General features: G+C 37.1%; 2 long non-coding RNA genes across 2 annotated transcripts in view; both read left to right on the forward strand.

The window, feature by feature from the left end:
• The first annotated feature begins 597 nt into the window (after positions 1-597).
• On the forward strand, positions 598-14,936 carry LOC140513572 (uncharacterized). Its single transcript, XR_011970236.1, has 3 exons — positions 598-861; positions 1,503-1,609; positions 14,709-14,936. It is a non-coding gene; the product is annotated as an uncharacterized lncRNA (long non-coding RNA).
• A 2,247-nt stretch (positions 14,937-17,183) lies between these two features.
• The window catches only part of LOC140513573 (uncharacterized), a 30,034-nt gene continuing 24,532 nt past the window's right edge, over positions 17,184-22,685 (forward strand). Inside the window, exons 1-2 of the long non-coding RNA XR_011970237.1 lie at positions 17,184-17,242; positions 17,376-17,434. This is a non-coding gene — a long non-coding RNA (uncharacterized lncRNA). The remainder of the gene's footprint in view (positions 17,243-17,375; positions 17,435-22,685) is intronic.

Genomic DNA, 22,685 nt, shown 5'->3' on the forward strand with positions numbered 1-22,685 from the left:
ACATGATTCCTGTCCCAGTCCTCCCTCACTCAAAACAAAGTCAAGTGCAAGTCAAGTCACCATTTCTCTGATGGCATGATCTTCTTCGGCAATGAAGGACGAACACAACATATATATATACACTACATATGTGTGTGTGTGCGTGTGCGTGCACACACATATATATACATATATATATACATATATATGTAGTATAAACAGAGATAATCTCAGAGATAAGACACTAGCAGTAGAGTAAGAGTGGAGATGGGAGAAGTGAGGGAAGGAAAGACGTTTTGTAGAAAGTAGGATTTGAATTGTGTTGGGACTGGAAGCTCAATTCCGTGTGGACAGTCTCGGGCAGGTAAAAGTGGGACTTCTAAATCTTAGAGTCTTACGAGGCCCTCCATGAACAGCGGGGGCTCGAGAAGGTCAGACCGAGCTAGCTCGGCTAGCTCGGGTATTTCCGCCTCTCCCCCGGAGATACCTGATGGGTGGAGTCTCCCTGCCCTCGAGGTCGTCCCGGATTGGAGCACACCTAGTTACCTAACAGCACGGTATTGAGATGCAAACTGTGTGGCTGAAGATTAAGTAGGATTGAGGAAGCCTAAAAGCGCTCTTAGCACGTGTGGAGCCAAAGAGAAAAGTAGGGCTCCGCTTCTTTTCTTTCCTCTCTCCCCTCCCCCTCTCTCCCCGCTTGTACTTCTACTTCCATTCCCTTAAGCTTAGCCTTCTTAGGAAATCTCTCCCTCTTCGTCCTAAGAAAGAAGACCCCCTGCACTTGTAACCGAAACCCTGTAATAAAGCTCAACCCCTGTTTGACTCTGGAACGTCCTTTCTCTCATACGTGCATCCGGCGTGGCCAGCCGAAGACCTGGACAGGTAAGAAAGACTCGGGTAGCCCGATACAGGCCTCTAGGCTTGGCAGAATTGAATCTTGAAGGAAGCCAGAGAAGTCAGGATGCCCAATCTAAATGTAAGTTCTAAGAAAAAGCTCTGACTGTAATTAGAACACTGGAGTTTTAAATCCTTTCTCTGAAATCCTACCTCTGTAACTTCAGGCAAATCACTAATTCTCCTCTGGTCCCAGTTTCTTCATATGTAAAATGAGGAGATTAAATTGAATGACCTCTAAGGTAAGGGTACGCTGGAACTAGCTTGCACCAGCTTGGCACAGTCAATTCTTAAACTTTCAATTTCAGCATTTACATCTTAGAAGTCACTAAATACTAGGAATCAAGGTCTTATTTGTTTTATCATCTAGACCTAGTAAAATGATGGATAAAATATTAATATTTCAAATTAAACTTGAAAGTTACATAGAGTTAATTTACTAAGACACTTGCTCTAAGTTATCTGAGTTAGGGAGAACAAGGTCTTTCTTCTGACTGATACTGGGCCTCTTCTCACTGATAACTCCCCTGGGCAAATAGCTTAACCCCTTGGTGCCCGAGGCAGGTCTTTTAAAAGTTTTCTTTTCTGTAAAATAGAAATCATAACAATAATGTATTATCTACTTATAGGGAAGAAGTGACAGAAGTACTTTAGGATCTGAGAATCACTACATGGATTTAAATCGCTGCTGCTGCTACTTTCACAACTAAAGAAGGTCCAGAATAGAACAGAAAAGGTACTCAGAGAAAGTTAGATGAGGTGAAGGTTTCTTTTTTCTTTCTTTTTTCTTTTTTTGGCAGGGCATGGTTTGGGCTGGGGGGAAGAGGTGGCTCAGACTTCTAATTTTATCATGAGTTGCTGATCTGCATCATTGAAAAGGAATATTCAAACAGGGAGTTCCTTACCCAGATGAAACCATAATTCCAAATTCCTTCCTCCCCATAACAAAACAGAAAATCTTTGTCTTATCTAATTTCTCTTCCAGTCACTCTTCTGTCTTGTGCTAGACTTTTTCTAGGTGTGATAGATGAAATAACAATTCACTTCAAAGTAATTCTCATCTCCCGTAGTGTTTTCCTCACAATATCCCTGTAGGTAGGTAACACAATTAGTATCATCTCTATTTTACAGAAAAGAAAACAGCCTCTAGAGTGTTTAAGGAACTTGTCCAAGACAGAGAATAAATGTAAGCTCAGAACCTGAGCTTATGATTCTAAGTCTAACATGTACTTCCCAGGATAACATGTTGCCTCATGGGCATCTAATCTTACTCTGTTTGAAAACTCAGAGCTGACTTTGTAAAATATTTTGCATTCAGGAGGCAAATGGTATTATACAAACAGCAAGTTTCATTCTTTCTAAAAATGAACAGAATATAAAAAATTTCAAAGGCACATAATGGAATTTCTTTTCAATGCATAAATAATTAAAATAACATTTTGCACAAAACCCTCTAGAGGTCCTCTGTATAATCCACTTACTCATTTTTTTTTTTTAAGTTGTCTAGGGCAGAAATATTAACAGCATCATCTGGAACATACCAGAGCCATTGTTTCATTGATTTTCAAATATCACTTTAGCTTTCATTTTAAATTCATCATACTTCTACGTTAGAGTCATTAGGCCAAAAAAAGGGAACCTCCCCTCATATTCCCCCCCCCCCCCATTCCTTTCCAAATTCTTTAAATCATCAAAAGAGCTTTGTCTTAATAATTCCTTCCACTTATGTAGAAATCACAACTTGTTTGTTTACTCATAGTTAGCAGATAGTTTTCGTGAGTTGCTGCACCTGCTTCCCCTAATTCAACATCCAATGCCCAACCTTCTAGTGATGAACCTTTTTGAACTTTTCTTGATTAGTCCTCAGACGAAAGACAGAGCCTGGGTGCAAGGCTCCTACTTGAAGCCATGGGAGTTTGGGAGGATCTGCCAGAGCTTGTTTCAGGAGGCATCATTGGAGGCCCTTAGTTTTAAAATTTGCATTTCTCTGGTGAAATTCACAGTTAGTGCAGTAGAAAGAGTGTAGTGATGGATTTTGGGAGTTAGAGCACATGGTTTTAAATCCTGAATCCTTCACTTTGACCTTGGGCAAACATCGAACTTCTCCAGATCTTATATTCTTGCACAATATTAGTGGTTTAGGTTAGGTAACCTTCCTTCTGTCTCTAACTTATGATTCTAGAGGGGTACAAAATGGAACACAATCACTAGGAGCCCTTACAAGGTAATTCTTTTAATTCCTAAGGTTAAACATGGAACTCATAGTGGTCTGTTTGGAATCCCTTGCTCTTGCTACATGATCGCTGCATTAATACTCTTTTTTTATTCATTTATTTCTGTGTTGATATGCATTATATCAGAAATGTCAAACTCTTGGAACAGGCTTTTACAAAACTGAGTGGGAGATTAAAGTGTAATTGGGAAATGTTTAACAAAATAAATATATAATACAACATAGTAACGTTAATATTTGTTTTTATAAATCAATATGTGGCTCTCAAGGATAGTTTTTATTTGAGCTGGACACCCCTGCTTCAGATCACCTCCCCATAATTACTTGTTTATTATATGTGTTGCCACACGTTCATGCACACTGTTAATCTCTCTATTGCCTTTTGGGAATGTGCAACTTCAGAGTCCAGTGTTCCATGATTCATTTCCATATTACGCGACCAAAAAAGATGCTTGGATATTTAAAGAATGGAAGAAGATTAGGACCATTAAAATAATTTTACAGTTCCCTCAAAACAATAAAGTCATTTCTTTGTTCATATTTAATTCTGGATGAGGTTCATTGACCATTTATTTATAATTTTCCAAAATTTTCTATCATCTGTCTCTCTTCTCTCTGTCTCTCTGTCTCTCTGTTTTTCTTTCTCTCTCTCCCTCTCTCTTTCTCTCTCTCCCCACCCCTCTCTCACATTCTTATTTTCTTCGAATTTCTTGGGAACTGATCCTCTAAGTCCCTTAAATGTGTTGTTTCTACCAGAGTTCCTTAATATATACATGGAAGGAAGCAGGTATTCATTAAACACCTTCCATGTCCCAAGCATTGTCTAAGTACTTTACAGGTATCATCTCATTTGATCATTACCACAGCCCTGGGAGATAGATGACATAAAGTTACCCAGACAAAAGTTAAGTAACTTGTCCAAGGTTACACAACTAATAAATGTCTGAGCGGCCACCTTTGTGAATTTGTCTTCTTAACTTCAGACCTGACCTTCCCTCCACTGTTACCAAGTAGCCTTATGGTCCAGTCAAACTATGTTTCCTGTCTTTGTTTTCTTCAATGCCTCTTCCAATTAAAATATGGCAGTTACACTGTCTCAGAGGGTGAAAAGAATTAGCTATAAATTTCCATAGATCTTTTACATCTTTTCCCCCCTGGTTTTTTTTTTGTTCTTCCAGTTTCATCCTTAAAATGTCCTAGGGATGATTTTTAATAATTGGATTTCTTCTGAATCTTCTGTAGATGTGATTTTTCACCTTCTTCTGCATCTTACTTTTTACAAGACTCATGATCTCCCATTATTTTTTAAACAGAGTTTGCAAACTTGTTAACATGCTACAATACTGTCACTCACGGGTACCCTATCTCTCCACTTGGCAAGTTGATCAAGTGCTTCCTGACCAAGGCTAATGATTTTTAGACTCTTTTCATCTACTTTTTATGATTTAATTTCTGTGCAAAATCCTTAAAATCAGTTTTGATGTCTCTTCCTTGAGTCATTTCTCATTTTAGGTGCATCTATGAGTTGTTTAAATAGGTCAAGTTGAAGTTTTAATGGCATGCCATGCTTTTTCTCATTTTTAATCTTCTATTTAAAAAAATTGTCTTTGTCCTAACAAGCTGATGTTCTAACATTGCCCAGATGAATGACGCAGGAATTGCTCCTGAGTCAGTGTTGACTCATGTTCTAACTGTTAAAATATAATCAGTTTCATTTTGTTACCTTATTTGGAGGGTACTCTATTCAATGCTCTCTATTTCTTTTTTCAAAGAAAATACTAATGATGTATTGGCATAAGACTTTTATGTGACCTACATGGACTGTCTCATTTCTTATTCCTGAATGATATTTTCCAACATATTTTTCACTGTTCTCTTTTATGTCTCACTTTTGCTTTGAATATACTGTGTATCAACAGGTTAATTTAATTTTGAAGATATTATTGAGTTCTATAGAGAATTTCTCTACCTTTTCATAACTCTTCCCATCTTTTTTGTCTTCTTACCCTTGATTCCCTTCTAGACATTCTATGATTCAAGGACAACAACCTTGCTGTTACTCACACATGACACTCCATCTCCCAACTGCACCTTTTCATTGACTGTCTCCATGCCTGTAATGATCTTCCTTTTCACCTCTGCCTTCTGGCTTTCTTCAAGCTTCAGCTCAAATCCCATCTTATGTATGAAGCCTTTCAAGTGTCCCCCACTGATAGTTCATTCCCTTTGAAATGCCTTTCCATCTAGTATGTCTGTATTGGCATTTATTTGGATGCCTGTATCCCTATCTTATATTTACATAATGTTTTGCACATTCTCCTCCCTTTTCCTCTCCCCCCTCCACACCTTGCCATTAGAATGTGAGCTCTTTAAAGGCAGAGACATTGTTTTCCCTTCTTAAGTAACTGCAGTACTGAATAAAGTATCTGGCACATATTAAGCATTTAATAAATGTTCGTTGACTAACTTAGTCAGTCAGTCAATTTGTCATCTGCTACAGATGTTAACACACACTGATTATTTCCATGGAACTGGAAATTCCATTTCCAATACTTAGCATGAAGTTTTCAATAAAAGATATCACACAAAATGATGTTTCTTACTGCCATTGCTCACAAAAAATAAAATCTACCAAGTCCTTTATTTTTTATCTCCAAGAGGATCTTTTCATTTCACTTAAACTCCCTTTTGTCTTCTGATTTTATTTTTAATGATTATGTCAAGAGTGTGGTTCAGTTTCTCTAGAAGTATGTCCACTTGTTGATCTTACATTTAAGGCATCAGCAAATAAATTGCCATTAATCTAAAAATCGTTTGATTTTATCTTCTTCTGCCACCTCCATCACTCTGCTGTGATGGGGGCTGCATAGGCTCAAAGCCCATTTTGCATTTTTCTTTGTTTCATAGCTTGTTATGGTCAAAGGAAAAGTACGGCAATAAGTGTCTAGCTTACTGGTGATCAGCCACTCCTTACTACACAAGATTATTCCTTAGGAAACAGAATCAGTCTCCCGCCTGGACCCTGGTTGCTGCCTTTCTAGTAGGATCTTTCAGCTCTTTCACTTGACTGACAGCCTTCAAGAACCTAAGGTCATCTTTATGCCATTTATGTATATTGTAAAAGGGCAGCAGTTAATAATATTTACCTATTTTTCTGAGAGCATTGAGGTCATCTATCATGATTTCACTGGTTCACTCTCCTCCACACATTAAAACCTTCATGTTTCTTTATCTATACTCTTGTTTTCCCTTTGCTATCAGAGGATATTATCTTTCCTTATGATGGCTAACCATTCCATTTCTTATCTTCTCTTGGACTTGACCCTTCAGTTACGCTCTTCATCTTACTTGAATTGTTCTCTCTCCAATAACTTCTTTCTCTGCCTATAAATATGATCAACTATCACCTATTCTACAAAAAAACTTTGATTTGGTCGTCACTCAATCTATCATTCTTAATTATTTATTCCCTTCATTATTAAACTTAAAGGATGTCATCTATATTAACTGCCTCCATATTTTACACCTCAATTTCCTTCAGTCTGGTTTACAATCCCTTTACTATACTTATTCTGCTCCTTCTATGACCATCAGTGACTTTCTAATGGTCAAATTCAACCATCTTTCTTTTTTTCAATCCTTGCTCTCCAAAGACCTTTCAGTAGCAGTTGACATTCCAACATCCCTCATTATTTCCCTCCTTCTCCTATGTGTGATTTTCATGATACTGTATTCTCCTGGTTCTTTCTTTTACTCTCCTTCAAGTTAATCTACTTTTTCTGTTAAAGTATGAGTATCTATACCCCAAAGTTATTTTCCTTGGCTGCCCTATTATAGTTTCTCTCTATGCTCCATTTCAGGATCTCATCTAAACTCAAAGCTTCTATTATCACCTCTATGCAAATGACTTCGAAATCTGTATATATCATCTTAATCTCTTCTTGTTGTATATCTGTCTTTTGTATTTTAGGCTCAAAAGATGAAAAAGTGAAACTGATTATATCCACACCTCACTTCATCCCCTCCCCCAGCTCACCAATATCTTCTACTTTCTACCTTTGGAATTTATGTTGATGAGTTATGGAGGCTCAGAATTTCAATGTTTTCTGTAAACCTCTTTCTTGCTCACCTTCATTATCTGATAAATTTAAAAGTTTTGTTGATTTTACTTTGTAAATAACTCTTAACCCATCTATTCCTTTATATCTGTCCACACTAACAACCATCTTAGTTTAGGCAGTTATTACTAACCACAGGAAATATTATTAGAGTCTTGTTATTGAAGTATATCTTCAAAATGTCTTTCTTCCTTCTCTACTTCACATAGTTCTTAAAATTATCCCAACATAAAGGTTTATACCAATCACCTGTCTCAAACCTTCAGTAGATCCCTATAACCTATAAGATAAAATAGGAAATTCTTCACCTGATTTAAGGCCCTGCACTGATTTCAGATTTAATTTCCATTCCTACTTGATATTACTTTTCCTCATATGAAATCAAATGATTTATTGTTCCTACCCTTTTTGCTTCATTGCATTCTTTTGGTCCATTCATTTCTGGGCTGCTCCATTTCTTCCACATCTTCACCTGATGAAATCCTTTTTTTGTGTTTCTCTCTCTCTCCTCCTCTTCCTCTTCCTTTTCTTCTTCTACCGTTTCCCTACCCTCCCCACCTCTGAAATTGGCAAATGTTACATACCAGGGATTTATATATTGTTTTGTTGATCAGTTTGATGTAAGAAAGTGAGGGCAAAAGTGATAATAGATAATGCACTTTAAACTTAGAAGTGTCATGCATGCATATTTTTTTCCTGGATAGCTAGTTGATAAACATTTATCAGCATACCCCTGATTAAGGTTCTTCTCATTCCACCTAAAATTGATTTCTCCCTCCTATTATTCCTTGTAGAAATTTCCTCAAACTTTCCTTCCCCCCTTATCACATTCTGCCTTGCATCATAAAAAACAAGGCAAGAATATCTCACATCATGTAGATGATAGTGGAGGTCTTCTTTTTATTTGGAGGGGGAGTGTTTGACCAGATGGCTTCTGAAGTCTTTTTCAGCTCTGGAAGGAGGCAGCTAAGTGGTGTGGTAGGTAAAATGCTGGATTTGGGAATCAGTAAGGATCCAGTGCAGACATTTCTCAGCTGTATAACCCTGGACAATTCACAACCTCTTTCAGTTGTAGTTTTCTTTTCTGTAAAATGGGCATAATAATAAGATTGTGGTAAGCATCAAAGGAGATAGCACATGTAAAGTGCTTTATACAACTTAAACTGCTCTTGTTAAATTGTGTAACACTTTCTATTATACATATCCTAAACCTCTATTGTAAGACTGTAAGATGACTTAAAGGCCCTTATAGCTGTAACTCCTCCAGAAGTGGGGAGTGTGCGTCTTGCAAGGTCATATGGGGGATTTTTTTGGGGGGAGTAGATAAGGCCCCTTGGATTCCTTTCAGTGTTGTTGTATACATGGTCAGCTACTCCAGCTACAAATGGGTTGCCTCTGCTTAGAGTAAATGATTTTATTTTCTGTAGCAAGCAGAGGTAAGAAAGTCAAAGATTAATGAGGCAAACCTGGACCCAGATGCTCCCTTAATCTCATCTTTTCCTGTCAGACTTTCTACTTTTGCCTGCTCTCCAAGCCAATGAAATTGACAAGTTCTGTTTGCTTCAGCAGACTTGTGACAGGTTCTCTGTAGCCACGCAAAGGGAGATTAGCAATTCTCCAGTGACATGGCAGAGCCAGTTCTGTAAGTTCAGGATTTAAAAAAAAAAAAGACACATTTGGTATGCTCCCTTCTTGTGGTACTAATGTGATTTTTATTTTTGTTCCTGTATCATCTGACTAATTTTTCTATGTCTGATTTATTTCTTAACTTTTTAAAGTCCATGTAGAAAATGGAAGCAAACAATACACACACATGCACTATAAACACACATATATATATATATACATTTTATATATATATACATATACATATACACATATACACACATATATACATTGGTTGTTGTCCTTTGTCTTTGAAGAGGACCAAAATGACATCACCATGATAAAGTGAAATTTCAATGTGTTTGACTGTGGTTGATCGGACCAATGAGAGCTCAGAATGTTCTACCACATGCTGGGCACAGATAGTTCTTGTGAATATTTGGGGTGGATATCCTAAAAGAGCACAGCACTCTTTTTCATGAGGGCACGCCATGTTGAGCAGTCATGTGCCAGTGTCTCCCATGTTGCACAGTCAAATCTAAAGTTCTTGAGAGAGACCTTGAGAGTGTCCTTGTATCATTTCTTCTGGCCACCATGCAATTGCCTGCCCCATGGCAAGCATACATTTTGCATTTGAACAATGTGGCTAGTCCATCAGAGTTGTGCTCTCTGAAGCATAGTTTGAATACTTAGCAGTTCAACTTGAGCAAGGACTTCAGTGTCTGGTAGCTTATCCTGCCAGGTGATCCTCCGAATCTTCCTAAGACAGTTCAAGTGGAAGCAATTCAGTTTCTTGGCATGGTGCTGGTAGAGTGTCCATGGTTCACAAGCATATAACAGGTCAGCACAACAACTCTGTAGACCATCAGTTTGGTAGTCAGTCTAATACCTCTTCTCTCCCAAACTTTTCTTCAGAGCCTACCAAACACTGAGCTAGCTCTGGCAATGTGTGCATCAACCTCATAGTCAATGTGTATATCCCTTGGTAGTACACTACCAAGATAAGTGAATTTATCCACAGCATTCAAAACTTCATCATTTGCTGTAATCGATGGTTCCACGTATGGATGATATGGTGGTGGCTGATGGAGCACCTGTGTTTTCTTGGTGTTGATTATTAGGCCAAAATTATCACATGCAGCAGAGAATTGATCCGTACTTTGTTGCATCTCACTCAGAGACTGCATTGAATACGCAATCATATACAAACAGAAAATTATGCATCAATACTCCCTCCACTTTGGTCTTGGCTTGTAGCCTTTTCAGATTGGAGAACTTGTCATCAGTATAGTAGTTGACCTTGATGCCATGTTCATCCTCATTGAAAGCATTTGTCAATGTTGCTGAAAATAGCATGTTAAAAAGCATCTGAGCAAACACACAGCCCTGTTTCATTTCATTGGTGACTGGGAAGGTACAAGAGCATTGTACATTATTCAGAACCCAGACAAACATGCCATTCATGAAACAAAACTTCATAAATGCACCCTTACAGCAAACATTGACATCTAGTAGACTATTTGATTGTAAGAAGAGACAGAGAAGATGTGAGAGTGACAAAGGCTGTGTGTGGTACAGAGTGCTGAACTGATCATAGACTTATCCTTTCCAAGCTATATATTCACATTCATCAAAAATGCTGCCCCCAAGGCAAAATGAATACCAAAAGAATTAATGTCAACAAATTAGAGCTCTTCTCTGACTATGAGCAGTTTGTTGCTGATTTGGAGGGAGAACCAACATACAATTGGCAACAGTGGAGCAAAAAGGGAGTGGGCAGCTTTCATAGATCTGGTGTACAACACTGCATTTGCTCATGTCAAACATTCACAAACACCAAGATTGGTTTGATGAAAATGATGGGAAAATTTAGAAGCTGCTAAATGAAAAATGAGAACTCTACAGGATTTACCAGCAGGACAGTTCATCCACCTCTAAGAAGGCAGCATTTAATATATATACGTATATAGTACATGAAACTTTTATTTAAACAATAACGATTTTATTATTGTCATTTTATATTATGGTTATCTATACACATCTTATCCCCATCCTAGGTATCTAAACTTTACACCTCATCCCCAGTTGTGTGGCACAGTGGATGAAATGCCAGGTCCAAAGTCAGGAAGAACCCAGTTTTAATCCAACTTCAGATACTTTCTAGCTGTATGACCCTGGACAAATCATTTGTCCTTTATATCTCTCAGTTTTCTCAACTATAACATGGTTGTCATAGTAGCACCTTCCTCTGCGAGTTGTTGTGATCATCCAATGACATAATATTCATTTTAAAAAACACTTAGTACAGTGTCTAACACACAGTCAGTGCTTAAAAGATGCTTGCTTCTGTTCTTCCTCAGTACCTAGGATATTCTTCTATCCACTGTAATCACTTAATATTTTCTGAATTGGAGTTAATATTAGTAAAAACCAGAGTTGAAATACTGTAAAATTTTGAAATAGAAAGCATTTGCCTTCAGTGTTCTTTAACTCATATTTCTAATATCCTTTTTCTTTTCAAATAAAAAAAACTAATATAAATTTATTTTGTTTTTCTCTCTCATATTTTTGCCATCCAATTGAGAAATAAAAATAAAACTCTTGCAAACAAATATGCATAGTCAGGCAAAATATATTTCTTAAACCCTGTCCCCAGGTTATCAGCACTCTCATGCTGGTACCAAATTAAGATCCCAGTTAAGAGCTTGACTGGTAGGATTTCCATTTTCATCCTGAGGGGAATTGGATTCTGGAGAAAAACAAGATAACTTACGAGACTACATTTGCCTCATAGAGAAACTATTTATGCAATGGTCCTTAAATCCACCATAAAATAGAGTCAAGTTATCTGATGCTGCCTTAAAAGAATCCTGGTTCTTCATGAGGATTCAGTTTTCCTCATTGTGATCATGATTTGCTTTAATGGATGAGGCCATTTCCAGGAGATACAGCTTTCAGGAAAAAACTAACTGGGAGAACATTGGGCTGCTCAAGATAAAAGACAGCTAAGTTCCTTTCTGAGGAATAAGATCCATTTATAGAGAGCTATCTCAAGATCTGAGTTCTCCCTCATTTGCTGTTCTGGACCTAACCTCTGTCTGTTGACCAAACCTCAGACTGCCATATCGCCTGACCTTGTCTGGACTCCAGTCTATAACTAACGACTTAAGTTCAGTTCTTCCAGCAATCTTGCTTGGTCTTCATCCCAAATATATCTCTAAACTAAATCCTCCCTGCCATGTCTCATCTTGATCTTGGGCCCCCTGCTCATTTCTCAATCTTATTGCTACTTCTTTTGAGGTAGGGAAGATCATGTTATGAGAACAATGCATTGAAAGGGGAATCAAGAGTTATAGATATTACAGAAGTGATTTCTGCTGCCCATTTTATGACCTTGATCAAGGGATTTCTTTTTCTTGGGGGGGAGGGGAGGAGCATTAAGTTTTCTCATCTTTAAAGTGAGAGACTTGAATTAGATAACTTTTAAGTTCCCTTATAAGCTCTGTAAGATCATGCCTTACCAAGACCTGACTTTTGTGGACAAGGCTCTGTGCTTTAAAATTTTCCTTGACACTTGCCCCCGATAAAAACTTAGAGAATTATAGAATCTCATACCTACACCAACTCATATATAACTGAAAATACCTCTAACAATTTTATTACATGTTTATTAACCATTTTTGTGGCCAGAGATCCTTTGGCAGTCTGGTGAAATCTGTGGACTCCTACTGAGAATGATTGTAAATACATAAAATAAGATAATAGTATTGCAAAGGAAAACAATTTTATTGAAATACAGTTATCAAAACATATATTTGAAAAAAAGAATTGTGCAAGAAGTGAACATTCTATTTTTTTTACTTTCAGATCTCTAGAAAAGTTATTTCACTTTTGGACATCTCTGAATGTCAGGAAAATTTTTCCAACCTCAAATCTAATTTTCAGTGTCTATTAACTTCTATACACTGCTCCTAGTTCTGTCTTCTGGAAGTAAGCAGACCAATTCTGATACTTCCTACTCTATGACAGTCCTTTAAATATTTGAAGAAAGCTTACCTTCACTCTTTCTATCTCAAGCCTTCTCTTGGTTAAACATCCCTAGTTTTCCTTAATCAGTCTTTATATGGTATGATCTTTCATTGGTATAAAGAGGATTGAATTTGGAATCAGAGGACCTTGGTTCAAAACCTCTCTCTCTTTCATGGTATTTATAGAACCTTGTATAAATTACTTCATATTCTGCACCTCAATTTTCTCATCAGTAAAATGAGAGAGTTGGACAAAGTTCCCTCCTAGCTCTTAATCTATGATTTTGTGATCCAATGATCTGTCACCTTCCTAGATGTCCTCTGAATGGTTTTTGCCTTGTAAGCATCCTCCTCAAAATATGACACCCAGAAATAAAGATAAATCTCCAAATGTGATCTGACCAGAACAGAGGACAGTGAGACTATCACTAGTTTTCTAAGTGCATAGTATTCAACACACCACTTCCATCCTCAGATATCTTCACTGATCCCTGGAGAGAACTAAGAGCTCTTTCATGATTGGGGACCAGTGAAAGGGGCAACTGTATAGAAATATATGGATAGAAAAGGTCATTCACTGAGCTCTTGGGGATTCAGATACAATTGCTAGGAAGAAAAAAGTACCTAAAACCTAAGCAACCAGGAGGTGTAAAGTCAGACCTCTCTCCTGGGGAAAACAAGGGAAACCAAACTGATATCATTATACTCCCCCTTCAAAATGAGAGTCTGCTGTCTAATTGAAAGGAACTCTAAGTCTATTGTGGGTAAGAACATTTGAAAAAAAGGTGTACAAGTCCTGGACCACTGACAGCTTCAGAGAAATGGGAAAAAATAGTGGAGAAGTAACCACATTCACAGAATCTTCCACATGCTCTCCTCAGGGACACAAAAGCTCTAGGCACAGGGGAGTACACAGCCCATAAATACCCATTCATTGTTTAATCTTCCACCACTGTGTAAGTAATTCTAAATGACATTATAGGTTAAAATCAGTGGGTGCTGGAGCTGTGACTCTGAGAATGATGTTTCTAACTGTGAGGGCTATGGTTCCAGCTGTTATGGTCTCTACCTTCCTAGCAGCTGTAAAGTTTCATGTCCTTTGTTTTCTAGTCTCAGGGCAGAATTATGTCCTAAGGAACTGATAAAATAACCTCGCTGAAGGTGATGATAATAGGTAACAATGAATGTACCTGCATTTTTATAAAGAGGTTGATTTTTTTTTTTTTTAGGTGAAGGGAGCTGGGTAGAGATGAGATGAGGATTTCTTAACCTGAATGTGTTAGTAAGGAATTTCAAGTACCACATCAGACCAATGTAGGAGAGATTTTTGGACACAAGGGACCTACATCACAACATCATACTTTATATAATATCTCTGGACTTCTCAAAGTATGTTCACTGCTTGCACTGCCAAGAGCTAGACCAGATCTGAGAAAGACAAAAATGTTTTAGCTGAGAGTTTTCATGATCTTTCTAGATAGCCTCAATCTATCACAATTGTTAAGAGGCAGAAAAATAAACTATCCTGATCCTTCTAACTGTTCAAGGGGGAATTTGTTTTTTTCATATAATACATATTTATGCAGAGCTGTAACTAGGGTGGGAAAGTCAGACTTTTAATGTAGGATGCTGAAATTAAATGGTTCTGACAATACCTTCAATTCTCCAGGAGCACAGAAGATCTGATCTTGGCATAGATAATTATTTAACATTGGAAACTTAAAAAAAAAATGCATCTCTTCCTCCCCGCTTATGGTGCCCTGTCTTAAATGACCTTTTTCTTAGTTTGTCTCATTCTTACTTTTACCCATTCCCCACTCCTTTCAACAGGGGTTCTATTTATTGTTACAGGATCTTCAACTTTCACTCTCAATTGGATTGAGGATACATCTTCTGCTACTTGCCCTGAGAATAAAAATTGCTGCTTGAAGTTCTGGGTCTGTGCAGTATGATGAGTCACCACTATTTTAAGAATCTCATATTGCTCATTTTGTTATTGTTTTCTTTTTCTTTTCAACTTGAATTAGTCCAACTTTTTTCTAATCCAAGAAATTAAACGTCCATTTTTTAAAACTGTAAGATGTAATGACTATGTTTTTCACTTCGACATCACTTATCTTGGCTGATCATGTCTGAGGTCAACATTTCAATTATCCACAGAGGCACACTAATTTGCATTTTTGTTGTCCTGCACTAAATATTTCAACACTCAACCAATCACTTACCATGCCAAACCTCATCTGTTCAGATATGGAACACTCTGCTAGGTGGCCAGGAGTGTTGTATCTAATGTTGAGACTTCATTAATTTTAACAAAATGAACTTTCTGATGTTATTTCAATGCCTGATATTTTAGTTGTTGAGTTCCCTTGGGGTACCTCTGTTTATATGAAAGGTCTCATTTGCAGTCCAACTAGGATGAAATTTCTTGTCTGATCTTTACTGTCCTGTTTGTCAAACTTCAGCAGTTCAGAAGTGCCGATTCCTTCTACTAGATGCCCCTACGGGCACCTCTTGCATTTCCCTTGTAAATATGAGGAAGTATCACTTGTTTATTTTCAAGTGACCTCTAAACTCCCCTTAATGTTACAGAATGCAAATTTTCAAACCAGGTATCCCCCAAAATTGGAAAACCACAGATAATACTTATTGGGCTTACAACATTATTTGTGCATATTAATTAAAAGTATCTATGAGAAGTGATATTAGCAATGTATTTTTCATTTCCAGCCAAGGTCTCTCATGCCCCTGCTTGATTAATCGTCACCGAGAGCAATTTTATCATAGTTAAAACTAATTCAAGCCTATTTCCCAGTAGAAATAATTTTGGGGGGTTTAGAGAAATTAATATTCCTCTGCAACTAATTAATGATCTCCAAAGAATCATTTGCATAAAGGATGTTGGAGTTTTATAGCAATTATGCATTGTATGCAACTAATTAAAAGGTCCATTTTCATTATTGCATTTAGTGATGAGGTGACAGGCGTAACCACTCCAAATGGCCAAGCAAAATGCTGAGTTTGATGAAGAAATCTTTCTGTTTTACTCCTTCAACAAGATCTCATTCGGTATTTTCCCCCATAACATTTGCAGAAGAAACATGACCCAGAGGAACAATAAGGATCTTTGAAGGTTATGTTTTGTTCGACCATAAGCTGTAGAACTTTCCACTCTGCTTCAGCAGCACTCATTGCTGCATCTTAACACAGCACCATGCATCAAGATGAAGTGTTGATTCCACCGTAAACCTACGTGGAAACAGGTTCATTATCTAATAAATATTTTTATGGGACCAGAAATAACTTCCCAACTTTTTCATTTGTTTTGATGTCAATTTATTACAAGAAACTATTGCCTGGAAATAGAGCTACAGTGCAGCTATGCTGAAAATGACTGTGCATAACAGCCTTAATATGTTAAATTTGTTTGACTTATTGGTAGAACCCACCAAGCTGGCTTTGTACGAGAGAGCATATTTCACAGTAGACAGAAGATCCATTCATTATTTCTACCATAATTACAGTGAAAATCTTATTGATAAATCAAAGTAAAATAATTATTCTTTGAAGGGGAAAAGGAATGTTTGTAGCTTTCTAATATTATGGGAAGACATGGTATGGCAAGGCAGTGAGCATGCCGAGTCTCAAGTTCCCAGGGACAGCACTGGGAATTCAAACACAGCTTTCCACACCATTTCCCCCATATAACGTTGTTTCAGCCACCAAGAATGGCAAAATTATAGACTTTCAAATGGAAACACAAAATATAATAATTTTAATGGAATGAAGACATAACAACCCCTCCCTTCCAAAAGAAACAAAATAAAAGAGGGTATTATTACAGTTTTGAAGACAACCGGCAGGAGGTAAATTCCCTTTCTTCCTCATCCTCCACCAAAGCAACACCCTACTGAAAAGTGCATACAACAGAAGCATTTCAATTTCCAGCTAGCTGAATATGATTCACAATTCTCAAATCAACTCCTTCCCCCCCACTTGTCTGAATATGTAGAAAATTGCTTTTGAAATAACGATAGAAAATAAGAATGCTAAAGTCAGCAGATGAAAATAGAAACAGTGATGCTGCAGAGCTTGTCCAAATAGCTTGGACAAGCTTATTCAACTCTTGCCTATGTATTATATAACTAGTCTTCTTTGAAGTGAACACTGCTGACTGATGATGGCACTGTAATTAGCTGGTTGTGTAAGTGTTACTTAAAAGGCTAATGTGGGCACCGAGTTGATATTTTCTTTTTACATCTGGTACATTCCAAGTCTAACTTTTGGTTTGGAGATATCTTCTTTCAACTTAGTCTTTTGGTTTGCAGACAGCCTGGGACTTCTGCGCAGAGTGAGCGACCCTGTTTGTGATTGCTGAATTCCAGGTCTGTTGGTTTACTGCTATTATTTCCCAGAAGTCAGCAGCTCCTCTGTATTGTTTGAACTTGAATTTCTGTGTATCCTAGAAACCATTCTTCTGCCTATTGTTTGTTCTTCTTCTTCTTTTTTTTTTTGCAGTCATCAAAAGGGCATTCCAGAAGCAAAAGATCCTCTCACTATCTTGGAAAATACAATGGGTAAGTTAAAAAAAAATGACTTTATTCACCACTCTAAAGTTGGAACATTAGCTTAAAGATGTCCCCAAAGAACAAGGCTGAAAATTTGCTCTGAGAAAAATCTCTTTAATTACAACTTAGCAAAACAATAGCTTCACCATTAAAATAATACCCTGGATTAGTAGTGTTTAGAATGACCCCCCAAAGAGATCTAACAGTCTTACTAAAATAGACAAAATGCTTCTATTTGTGTATTTCAAGTAGTCTGCTTATTGAAGGAAATGGAGAGTGCCCCCAGTAGGCTTGGATTCTGTGAATTCCATTGGAAACTTAGGCAAGGAAGCGTGGTCTTTAGATTGGAAGTTAGAAGGTTTGAGTCTTATTTTTAAGGTTGTTCTTCCTTTGTCTCAGAATCGCTTTATAAAAAAACAGAACACATCTTCTATGAGACACATGGTTTCAATTCCTCAGTTACATTGAATGACAAGGTAGAGAAACAATTCCTGTTTCTTTCCAGGTATTCTAAAATGCTTCCTTACATGTCTCTCCAATTGTTTTTTCTTCCATATCCATTGGTCCAATATGGAGGATATATAGAAAGACAATGATTTGAATCTCACAATAAAAGTAGGTATAAATGAATGATAATCCATTTTAGTGGACATTTGAATCATATTGAGGAGATCACAGAGGAAAAGGAAAAAAACATTTATTCAGAGCCTATCACATGTCTGGCATTCTGCTAAATGCTTTGTGAATATTATTTCATTGGGTCTTCACAACCCTGGGAGACAAGTGCTTTTATTTTCCCCATTTTAGAGATGAGGAAACTAAGGCAGATGGAGGGTAAATGACTTACCTAGGTACATAGAGCTGGTAAGTATCTAAAATCTAATTTTTACTCAGGTCTTCCTGATTTTAGACCCAGCATTTTATACAGTGCACCATGTAGAACCATCAAATCATCAAAGTATATATCATGTAAATTATGTAGGGATCACTATGATGGTTAGGAGACAGGGTTATTGTATAATGTCAAAGGAAGAGAACCTAGAGGTCATATAGTTCAAGACCATAATTTTACAGATGAGGAAACTGAGACTCAGAAAGTTTAACTAGCTTACTCCTGTCAGAGGTAGTAGGACTTAAATCCAGATCTAGATTTCTCAACTGAGTGACATAAATACGAAAATCTCTTTTAGGTGCCATCGGTCATTAACATAATTACCAAGAGTAGTGAGCAAAGAGTCAACAAGAAAGTGACAAAGAACTGAGGATTTCCCTCTAGCAAGTAAGGAGGGAAATTTCACAGTGACTCTATAGAGAATAAACTGTTTATGTTTCTGCTGATGTCAAGTAAAGCTGTATGTGCACAAAATTAAAGTTTCTTTCCCTCTCAGAGGAAGAGATGATACTCTCCTACAGCTCTCATACCCCCAGAAAGAGAGTGTTTCTTAAAATAATAATAATTAAAAAAAGATTTCAAGGAAAAAAATAAAAGAAGAAAAAAATCTGGAAAAAGACAACAAATAGCAATATTAATATATTTAGAAACTTCAGGGAGAAAGAATAGGATAGAGGTGAGGAAAGAAGGAATAAAGAGTATTAGACATTTGGAGCTAAATAACACATCTCAGAGTGTCTTCTTAGTTGGGAGCTAGTCTAGGTCCTCTTAGAGAGAAGCTACTTTGGGCTGATGTGGGCACTCAGGTACCAGCAGGAGAAAGGTCTTCCACATTCATGGTCAGAGGAAGACGAAATGAATAGTAATTGTTGCTGACTCTCTGTTGAGGAATACTAAGGTGGCTACTTGTCAACCTGGCATGAGCAATTCAAAAAGATCTGCTGTACTAATTGGGAATGTAAAATGCAAAAGCATTGCAATTTCTAGCCAGTAGATGTGAGAGATACTACTACTTAGTCCCAGTGATTCCTGTGAGAATAAATTATACTTCCAGAGCACGTAACCATTTCTAGGGATTAGTGAATCCGTAGCACAGATAGTATGTTCCCATTGCTCTCATCAGTGGAATGTATGGCTTTCAGGAAATGAAAGAAGGAATTTACTAGTGAAGGGCAAATTAAGAGAATAGTATCTAAATGTGTGATTTGGATTTCTGTACTATGTCTTAAAATATAAGAATGAAAGGTCCTGGTTAGTGGTGTTATATGCCTAATTAAATAAGTGGAGATACAAAAGGGGAAAAAATGTTCCTGTCTTCAAGATCTTTCATTCAACTAAGGGGGGATGCAATGTGCAGACAGAGAAGTGTAACCAGGACTCAAACTCATTTGCATAAGTTTCTCTTTAGTTTTGGAAAGTGATAATTTAGTACTTTTTGTCTGCTTGAGGCATAAGAATATAGGAAAGGAGAGAACCTAGTCCTTCTGGCTTTACTATCAAGAGAAGACACAAGAAGGGTTTTCAGGATCTCTACAGGGAGAAAGGTCCCCAAGGTAAAGAGATTCTGGGAAGAAATGAACATGTAGAGAGGAGCTAGTATCTTAATCAGATCATATCCCTATTTCCAGTTTACAGCACTAGAGACTTTGGGGAATTCCTCCATGGGTGAGATTAGGGACTTACAGCAGAAAAAGTTTCAAAGGAAATTCCCCCATGTCTCTAGTGTGGCATATTGGGAATAGGGACATGATTAAAGTACCTGCTTTACATATTGACTTTTTCCTGTCCCCCTCCAGGGACTTTTTCCTAGCATCAAATAATCATTCTCCACCAAGAAAGAGAGTCATGAAAATGAGCAGAGTACAAGCAGTAAAGAGAAGGAAAGAAGAATCTGATTAAATAGGCTTATACTGATGCACATTGTCTGACAGTTGTTTTTAGAAAGGTAAAAAAGCACAGGAAAGCATTATTGTCATTATTAAACATCAATAATAATATTAACAGCTAGTGTTTATATGGCACTTGGTTTGCAAAATGCCTAAAAACATAATCTCAGTTGATCTCCATAACAACCCTGTATGGTTAATGTTATTGTTATCTTTATTTTTCAGATGAGACTGAGAGGTTAAGAGCTTGTCCGGTGCGTATAGCTAGTAAGTGGCTGAGACAGGATTTAAATGCAAGAATACAGGAAAGGCTTTCGGGAGAAGGCCACTTACTGCTTCAAAATAAGTATTCTAAGTTATATATAGAAATGGGCAGGTAGTGCACTCCAAGTGATGGTGACAACCTATGTGAGAGCACAAAGAGGGATATGCAATGCTGAATTCAGGGAACATTAAGTGTGTTGGTTTGACTGGAAGCTAGAATGTCTGAAGAGAAGGGTTATTAAATCTAGAAAGGTATGCCAGAGTCAGGCAGACACTGAGCTGAGGAATTTATAGTTAATCCTAGAAATAACATTATGGCACTGAAGATTTTTGAGCATGGAAGTGACCTAATCAGACCTGTGTTTTAATAAAACTATTTTGGCATTTGTGTGGAGATTGAAATGGAACAAGGAGAGATTGGAGGTAGAGAGACCTATCAGTAGCCAATGAGGGTCTGAACTAGTACTGTGGTTCAGTGACTAGAGAGAAGGAAATGGATACAAGAAATATTGAAAATATAGAGATGATCATACTTTGTAATTAATTATTGTGGGACTTGGGGAGAGGTGGTGAGTGAGAATAAAAAGTCAAGGAAAATTCTGAGATAATGAACCTTGCATGACGAGAAAGATGGAATAACTGAATCACTGAAATAGATTTTTGGAGGAAGTTGTCCATGGGACAGGTAGATGTTTAGCAGGTAGCTGGTTATATGGAACAAAAACTCAAGAGAGAGAGTAAAGCTGGATATGTAGAAGTTTGAATCATCTACATAAAACTTAAAGTTGAATCTTTGATAACTGATGACATCACCAAAATGGAGAGTTTGGAGAAGGGGAGATTATGGGATTAGGACAGATCTTTGTGGGATAGCCATGACTACAGCATGACTTGGATAGTGATCTAACAAAGAAGAGTTAAGAGAGAAACACTTTATTATCATTTCAACAAGCATTTATTATATACTTGCTGTATAATGCAGAAGATGCTGGGAATACAAAGACAAAAACAAAGCAGCCTTTGTAGTCACGATGCTTATCTTCTACTGATGTTGGTATATTGCTCCATCAGTAAGCATGATACAAGCTAATTTGAGAAGGAAGATAGACCTAGTGTCATTAACTACCCTCCTGGGCACCTCATAGAAGAAGAAGTCCTGGAGGTAAGTCTTGAAGGAAGAAAAAGAAAACAAAAAGGAAGAAATGTCTTTAGTGGGTAGAAATGAAGAGGAAAAGGGAAGGATGGAACCTAAAAGTACTGTAAAATTTTTTTACTATGAAAGATTTTGTTAAATTTAGTTCAACTCAAATAATGATGTGTTGTTCATTTTTTTTCTCATCAAAACTCTTTCCCCCCAAAAGGCAGGAATGGTGGTGAAGATGAATAAAGTCTAATTTGAGGCCAAGTGTAGGTTTTATATGATCAGAAAATTTGTTTGTCTATTTGGAACCTCATAACATCTATCTGCTTATGCAAATGTATGCATGCATGCATGTGTGTTCGCATGTGTGTTCTAAGTAACTTCTCCTTTATGTTTGTTTTATTGGTGGGTAAATCTGTTTGTCTTTGGAAATCTTGAAGAATGCAGGGTTGTACTTGAAGGATTGTGCTTGCATGATTATTAATATTAATAAGAAAGATTTCTTTTCTTCCTGTCATCTCTTTTTCCCAATATGTTTTAACAGTAATAAAATACCTGACATTAACAAAAGGAATCATAATGCAAAAGATTGAGGTGGGGGACGAGAGGAAGTTGAGACAATAAATCTAGACAGTTTATTTCTAGTCGTTTTGCTGGGAAAGGAAGAAAAGATATCAGACCATAATAAAGTAGTTTCAAGGGTTTTTGTTTCTCTTTTTAAAGGTAGGGGATACCTAAACATGTTTGTAGACAGAGAAAAAAAAGCAACTATACTTAAGGAAGGAGTGAAGATCAGAAAGGAGAGAGGAGATAATCAAAGTGATAATCTCTCAGAGGAAGTGGAATAAATGAGAGCAGACACAAGTAGGAAAGTTCATGTTGCAGGGCTAATAAGAATGTATGTATAGGTAGAGAGCTTAGAAACTATCATCAAGATGAATTTAAACTAAAGCAAAAGGTGAGGGAAAAAACAACAACAAAAAACAAACTACCAAGATATATCTGCCATGCCTAAAACCACGGAAAACAGTATATAAAACAAAAGAAAAAGTCTAAAGATCATCCAAAATTCACTAT

The sequence above is a fragment of the Notamacropus eugenii genome, chromosome 7 (genome assembly GCF_028372415.1).
Source record: "Notamacropus eugenii isolate mMacEug1 chromosome 7, mMacEug1.pri_v2, whole genome shotgun sequence".
In the NCBI taxonomy this organism is placed as follows: Eukaryota; Metazoa; Chordata; class Mammalia; order Diprotodontia; family Macropodidae; genus Notamacropus; species Notamacropus eugenii.